We start from the raw sequence: 8,947 nt of genomic DNA on the forward strand, positions 1-8,947 counted from the left end.
TGGAGCCTGGCGGCTGTCTTTAATAAACATGAAAGTTGGGTCTAGGAGTGGTGTGCCGTGGTAAACTGCCTCTTCATCACTCTGATATATAAAGGCAGCTGTGGTCCCTGTCTGTACTGCACTGCAGGGAGCAAAGCACCTACAGTGTGTGCTCTCCCTGTCCCTGTCTTCCTTCCTCCCCCTCGACATCTATCTCTCTCTCTCTCTCTCTCTTTCTCTCTCTCTCTCTCTCTCTCTCTCTCTCTCTCTCCCTCTCTCTCTCTCTCTCTCTCTCTCTCCCTCTCTCTCTTTCAGGTTTGTTGTAACATCACACTTTCATTCAACAGAGGCCTTAAACAGTACCAAAGAAGAATACACAATTGACATCTCAGTGGTGTTAAAGGACTATGATACTAAAGACAAAGTGAATGTGCGTAGCAACGAAATATCAACATACATTTTTTGCGCTCCGGCTAAGATCAGAAAAATCAATCTGAAAACCGGAGAAGTTAGCTGGGGAACTGAAACCAGGCAAGAGAAATGGTGAGAAGACTGAGCACTTGATTGTTTCTACTACAGAAACTGATCTCCTGCTGATTAAAGCTATGTTCCATCTAATACAAGGTTGTTCTGTTGAGTATGGTTGCTTGTGGTGGTTTTTGTGTATCATATTTTATGTGTTACATTTTGCTTTCTCTAGGTCTTTGCATTTTGCTGTTAGAAAACAATGAATGCTGAAATGTGTTTACGTCCAGAGATTTTGATCAGTCTGAATGAATTTGTTTTAACTGCAGATTGGAAATGTGTTGTTTATGTTTACTCTAGAATTGTATTCCCACGAGGCTATTAGTTGGATTATTGATGGATTATTCGACTGCTTGTAAATGTAAATGTACTGTCACAGGTGTGGGGAATCGTTTTGATTTATGTCTGTGCATAATATCCCCAGTCAAAGGAATAGCACACACACGTTTGTCTGCACTTCTTTTTTTCCGTCCGTCTCCTATAGATTCTAGATCTGTTCTAGATCTGTTCTAGATCTGTCCTAGATCGGGGGGGGGGGGGGGGGGGGGGGGGCAAATATAAGATCCATTTGTTTTTATATTCATGTTATGAATTCATCATTGAATTATGAACGATGTCACTTCTTAGGGATTCACCAACAAAACATGGCATTTCCTGCCTTAGTCTTTAAGTTCTCTTTGACCTGAGAAAAAGATCTATGAAAGATTTCTGCAGAGTAAAATACCAAGAAAACTGTAATGGATTAAAGAACGACAGTATATATTTATATGGTCATTTTGATCCTTTGATATCCCGACTGTTACATTCTTTGGAAGGGAGGAATGCCATATTATCCTTCAGAGGACAGGAAACCCTCAAAGGGAGTCATCCCTGAATGTGAAACATACGAGTGGCCAATAAAACAATCAAACAAATGAAAAAGCTGGCTTCAGTAGCGACGCGTATGTGTCCTCGGAGACCGAGTGAAATGTAGTAGATATCACAATGCTTTAGTGCCATCTCCCTGCACAGTAAGAAGACGTCTCAGAACAGTCATTAAAGAATAAGTGAAAAGAGCGGTTGAGTTTCACTGTGGCACCCCACCATTTCCTCCAAATGAACATTCACTGATTAACTAGTGTTTCATGTTACCCCAAACACCAGTTGAGAGAAGCTCTGTTCCTTAATGAGCACGTACAGGTTCAGAGGGAGGAAGTATGTGCTGATTATCTTTTTGGGAGACAAGGTGTAATCAGGATGAGTGATGCGTTATGAGGAGGATCGGCGTTGGAAGGTGAAATGGCTTGTTGAGAATGAGAACAAGTGTCGGAAGAGAAAAGGAGAGTGTTAATGATGTCTACACCTACTTTGATTATTCAGTAATAATGCATTGTTGTGTTCTTTTACTTTTTTTTTTAAATTTATTTTATTTATTTATTTATTTTTATTATTATTGTTTACATGCTAGAATGAGTGCTGTGAGCCCTGATAAGCAAAACTTTCATCTAATTTACAGAAAGAAATACATTTGTTTGCGAGAGCATGACCTGTAGCACATGTATCATTTGAGTCTTTAGTCTATTTAACTTACTCTTTACTCAAATGTTATTTATTAACGATGTAATATTCTGCTTTTTTTTCCCCTTTTTGTCATAGAATATAGCCAGTGCAACTAAGCCATTTGATGGTGCCTTCATCATGCCTGCATTTCTCCCTGTCTTCCTTCCTTTCTTTCTTTCTTTCTGTCTTTTTTGTGCTTTTCTAGTCCCTCCAGCAGCCGGTCATTAACTAAAAAGCAACAAATAGCAAGCAAGTGTAACATAACTAAACAAGACGGATCCATATGCAGAAACTTTTATGTACCAGAGACCGAGGGCAATCCAGAAACACAAAGTCAAAAACAAAGTCCAAAGTCAGAACCGAGAGGTCAGTCCAAAACGCTGACAGATGGGTAGGGAGGAAAACGGCGATTAGGAGAACACGAGGAAACATCACAAAACTCACAGTGAACACGAAAGCAGCATGAGGATTAGCACAATGAGTATAGAACATGAGCAAACAACACTATCTAACAAGGGACAGAGCAAAGAAACAGGGAATATAAAGGGACAAAACAGGTGAAACTAATATTCAGGTGATTGGATGCGCTGAGAATGAGAGCTGGAAAGAGCAGAGTGGATTGTGGGACTAGAGTCCATGACAGCAAGCAAACAAACAAACAAAAAAATTCCTTGAATTCACATTCAAATGGTCATTGACCTCTGTCAGTGATTACGTAGAGTAAATGAAATTGCTCTGGTTCATCTGCACACGCTGATGACATATTGTTTGTCATATAATACATCTAGGTACAGGAATAAGATTTTCTGCATCAGTTTGTTTGTGGTCAAGGAAACTATACTCTTGTACAAACAAAAAGACTGCAGTTAGATGAGTAAAACTGAGAAAAAATTTGTAAAGCTCTTCTTTACTTATAAGGTTGCGCTTTAAAACACCGACAAGTTGTTATTATGAGAACATTTAGCTATCTGCATGCATCACCCATTTTCAAAAAGCTGAAGTAGATTAAAACTACTTCTCTGGGCTCATAAAGAGAAAAACACGGTCATTCTGAGTCTTTACTCAAGTCCTCAAATGCACTACACAGTGCTTCAGCACTGTCATGTGATTTCCAACACTAAATGGATGCAATTTGCTCACACTGATTGGGTTTTACTCTTTTTTTTTTTTTTTTTTTTTTTTTTTAATTCCTCCTCGTTTGGTTTTATTTTTGCCTAAGTACTCCCAGAAGCATTTAGGTACTTTTAAGGAGTTTTTATGAGATTATTATTGTCAGTTATCAGCGGTTATGTTTTAGAGCAGAAAATTCATGGCTCAGTTCACAATAAATGAGACAGGCTAACTGAAAGGACTTAAAACATGCTCAAGTACAGTTCAGCCCATTTTATGGTAAAGTTTCCAATATACAGAAATATTAGCAATCTGTATAAAAATGCATGTGAAGTACAAGGTTGTTGCAGGTATGAACAAATGCACATTCAAATAACGAGTTTAGAGACCAAACAATGACCTTAACTTATTTATCACCCTCAGTATTTCAAAGGACATGCTCCAAAGTTTGCCCCCCCCCCTTTTATCTTTTGTTTTTACTTAGTTTTTGCTCCACACTCATATTACATATAATGTTGGACAATACTAACACTCTTACAAATAATTTAATACAGCTGAATTTGCAGTGTGTACCTCCATATTACACATTTATTGCTATCTTTATTTTTTCAGTGTCTTATGGCATTTAGTATGATGGACGCTATTGGCAGTATGTCTGTTTGTTCAAAAATATTATTGTATAATTGTGGATGACTTTTTGATATATTTTGTTTTATTCAAGACTCAATGACCCTTGAATCTGCTGAGGCACTTTGTTGAAGGTAGAGTGTACTGCTGCTCTGAGGACATAACAGAGGAAAAGACTGTAATCTGGGAGGAACACAAGGCCTTTGTAATCTTTGTGAAGCCTAAAGAACACTCCACTTTTAATTAAAGAGAAGGTTTACTGTAGCAGGCCATGGATGGAAACACTTTGCAATGGAATATGCAAATGACCCATCTCTCTCTCCTTCTCTTTTACACACACACACACACACACACACACTAAGGCACACACACACACACACACACACACACACACACACACACACACACACACACACACACACACCAACCTTTTTGCTCTCTTTGTCTCATCACAGACACACTCTTTCTCTGTCTTTTACTTTTACTGCATAAAATGGCTTAATGCATAAATTGTTTTGTAACCTTCTACAAGAATCACAGGAGCAACTTGCAGGCAATTCAGAGCACCATGTGACATAATGAGCTGTACTCACACACACACGTTTCTGAAAAAGATGATGTTTTTGTGTTCCACTGAGAACAGTGAATAAGGTGCAAAGAAGAAGAAAAAGCAAAAAACCAAAAAACAATATGTCTTACTAGTTTCCTTTAGCTCATTTGAACAGTAATGTAGAAATGGACAGGTGGGTTCGGTTTAAAATATAGCAATTTTTCAAATATTACACAGAGCAGAAAACGACATATATCAGGCATCAAAACAAACCTGTATTTGCAGTAGCAATCCTTTTGAATGCCCTCTCTTACAACCCTGATAAGTCTTAAATCGGTGAGGATTGTGAGGTGGTTGGCACTGAATTGTCAATACTGAGCAGAGAAAATACCAAGGTACAGTTCGAATCTTTTTTCACTGATCAATCTCAAATCCATTAACCAGTAGTAAACATTGCACAACTACAGGCTACTTCTCCAGGAAAACCAACAATGTAAAATATTTAGCCGATTTTTAAAGTAATCAAAGTTAAATCACAATAAAGGGTAAAGTTGTTCTTACTCAAGCAGAATCTTGACCTTAGCTCAAGACAATCAGTTGAGGTGTGGCCTTTTTCTTTTAAAGTTCAAATGTCCAGTGTGATATGTTGGTGTTGGGTGGACAGATAAAAGTTTAGAAGGTTCCTGGAGGCGCTCTTGTTAACCCCCCGTGGTCACTGGCAGGGGCTTAAAGGAGGGTATGATTTGGTGTTCCCTCCTGCCCACCTGTGTATTACCTACAAAACCCATGACTCTCTCCATGATTTTGAGAAATACACGAAGTAATCTCGCTCAAATCACCGACAACACCATACAGGCACGGCACAGCACAGCACAGCATGCGCACGCACGCACACACACACACACACACACACACACACACACACACACACACACACACACACACATACACAACGTCCAGCTCTGGACTGCCCTGTTTCCTGCTGACTTTCCTAACTGAAAAGGAGGGAGAGGGGGAAAGGGCTAAAGAGAAAACTTTTGTGGATGGTGAACTGGAACTTCACATGTTGTTTTCAAAGGGAACAAAACAGCTTTTACTCGTTCTGTGTTTATTTCAATGTTTTGTACATCCACTCATCGTTTAAATTTGCAGCATAACAAGCATGTGATGAGACTGCCGTTATACAGTGGTGTGTTTTTAATTATGATCCTCTTTTGTCTTAATCCCAAATGTAGCTATCATCTAATGTAATTAAGGAATGCATTATCTGAAGTCAAATGAACCTCAGTTGCTAATTATGTTAAGGTTGTACCATATAATATGGGTTTTTAAAGCTTACATACACTTTTCTGTGATGATTAATAAAGACTAACATATTGTCCCTCTCATCACTATAAGTCAATACGTGATGGCAAAAGCCAGAGTTCAAAGGCAAAACCATCTACTATCACTGTCCAGTCAAACACATCATGATTGCTATAAAAACTCACTGTAAAGGTTATGAAATCATCAGAGAAAACCACTGAAAAAAAATGTATGCTTTAAGATATGCTTAAAATGCATTCAGCACTTACACTCTAACAGTGAATAGATAAAACATAAGAATACAACTCAGATTACTGTAAAATATTTGAGAAGTTCTCAATTTCAGAGCTAAGCAGTGGACTAGTCTAACAGTAGACCAAGAGTTTCCCCCTGCGGTATCTCAGTTTATGTAAATTTTACTTCAATCAAAATGATTTATGAAGCTTTACAGAAAGTTACAGAATCATGCAGAGAGTATGGAGAGATAAACTGCACACACAGTGGCATTTGATGCTGAAAACAATATGGATAAGGACAGATAAAGGTTGAGGAGGCGAATGTACTCCATACCAATATGTCATATTCAATGAACTAAATGTTCAGTACTGCCTTGGGCAGAGCAATAAATAAATAAATAAAACATACACCAAATATGATGAAGTGTCTGGGACAGTGTAGCAGAGTTGGCTGATGGTAAAGTAATGCGACTGATGAAAACTCATATCCTAACTTTGACAGTTAAGCAAAAGCAAACAGAGAAAGAGAAAGAGAGAAAGTCCTGAGATATGGGTTTTCATTTGGAGCTATACAATCAAATTTAAAGAAATATATGAGTGTTCCTGTAATGACGGTGGATGTAGATCCATTTACAGAGAAACGAGGTTTATGAAAAAATAACCAGCAAGTCCAAATCACAACCCCGATCAAATACGATCAATAGGCAAGAGTCCATACAAACAGTAATGCAAAACTCAGTAAAATGACCAAAAGTCTGGACGAGACAAAGTTTAGAATTCCAATAAACCAGGTCAAAGTCATTCAGAGAGGGTTTATGTACCGGACAGTGTAGAGTACAAAGGCATTACTTCACCCAGAATGCTGGCACCCACCAAAATTCATGATTGGCCAAAAAGCCATCAATGAGCAACAGGACAGCGCCCACACCTGATTAAGTTTTCACACGTCGGCTGAAGACCAAGACAGGGACGATTTCCTTCAAAGGCTAATGAGAAAGAACCATGTGATGAACTGACAGGCCATCGTATAATAACTGATGATCAGGTGCTGAACCAACATCCACCAACTGTAAGAGTGTAAACATAAATTAGCATGGGATTACTTTCCTGTCCTGCCAGGTTACGGACACCTTGGTACCACCAAAACAGGTTCAAACCCATATCTATGCTCTGTCTAAAGTGTTCAAATAGTATATCAAGAAGACAAAAAAACAAAAAACAAAAAAAAACAAAACAAAAAACAAAACAAAAAAAAAAACATAATCAAATCACTGTGTTGTGTATTTGACAGTGACCTTTATTTTCCACTGCTTGATAAATTTGTGACATGTTGTCATTCTATACTGTGTGTTTCCTTTTCAAAAGTATGAAGCATTGAGTTTTAGAACAAGTAATTACACCCAATGACTTGTTTCTCTCATCTGAAGAAAGATTTAGGATGGGCATTATGGAACATGTCAAGTAAAGCTGAGGGATACATTTTCCATTTTATGGACAATTTAATACATCCACTGTTCACAGTTAACCTGGATAAAAGACACAACTATTGATCTTCACGTGTTGCAGTGCTTACACTGCTGGATGAGAAAACTGTTCATCTGATTAACAACTGTACCTGAAGTCAACTTCAGAGTCTCCTTTGCTAAGTGTCTGTTTCTGTATCAATCTCAGACATCACTAAACGAAGTCTGTTGAGGACTTTCTGCAGTCTTTATCTCTCTGGGACCCTGAATTCTACATGTTTCTTCGACCTCCTACATCTTCAACCCAGACTCAGGGACAATTACTGTCTCCTCCTAAACAGAGAAGCTCAAGATCTGACCATCATCAGTCAGAGCTTAAGCTACATGCCTTTACTCCATTACATTGGCATGGGTAGCTCTCCTTATAGCCAAACACACAAAGAAATTTGAACTGTGAAACAGTCTATGTTAAAACTTTCCCTTAGACTGCTTTTCTTTATTATTTGTCTTGCCTGCTATTTCTGATCACTTCATCTCTGATCACCTCATGTCACAAGGGCTCACTTTGTTTCTTCAACATTTGTCAGTTGACCTTTATTGATTTTATGATGTGATTTTTTCATAATTACCTTGTTTGCTTGAGTTGTTTTCAAAGAATCCATTTTGTCTGTTTTTCTTTTGTAAATTATTTCATTTTTTCCCCTGTTTTTTTTTTTTTGTATATTCTTAAACTTCATTCAATTATTTACTTGTCTGATATTGATTCTTTCATGTTGTATTAGCTGTACAAGCTCTAAGAATTCACGCCTTCAGTAAATGTGTAGTTAAGTTGTCCGTTAGGACTGGTGCCCTGGAATTATAAACAGTACTGATAATCAACTACTGCCACCTCACCAATATCATCTACAATAGCAGGATTCAAAGACTCAGTATGTGTGGCAGAACAATCAATACCTCACAAAGAAACAACTGGCAAAGTCCTATACCTATGTAGTAAGATAAATTTGAACAATGAGCAGCAAGTAAGGATAATAGTCAACAGAGATGGGGCATGGCCAGACTGGAAGCAACTGCCAAGAGAGCTGGCTGGAAGCAAGTGTGACAGTTGCACACAAATTGTGCCTGAAATTGCATGCTATTGCCTCATAAAGAAAGGAAAATCAAAAGTAGGGTTTTATGGTGAAGACGTAAATAAAACCACAGAATTACGGTTACATATTCGTCATGCAGAGGTAGTGAAAATTTAGGAAGTCCTGGAAACCTAATTTGTGACTGTGTCTGAATTGAGCAGTAAGAAAACAAACAAACAAAAAAAGATGTTGTCTCCACATGAAAACATTCAGTTTTACTCTCTGATACTGCAAACAAAATCTTGTGCTACTTTGAAGAAGAGAGACTCAAATGGATCATTTTGTAACAGCACGCACGCACAAACACACACACACACACACACACACACACACACACACACACACACACACACACACACACACACACACACTCATCTCTGCAGCAATTTATAGGAATGCACTTGCAATACCTTACAATAACTACTGACTGATATAGGTATTAAAGCAGACCTTTTCTACCATGATAGTGGAAAAAAAAAAAAA

This window comes from Chanos chanos, chromosome 7 (assembly GCF_902362185.1).
Source record: "Chanos chanos chromosome 7, fChaCha1.1, whole genome shotgun sequence".
NCBI classification, from domain to species: domain Eukaryota; kingdom Metazoa; phylum Chordata; class Actinopteri; order Gonorynchiformes; family Chanidae; genus Chanos; species Chanos chanos.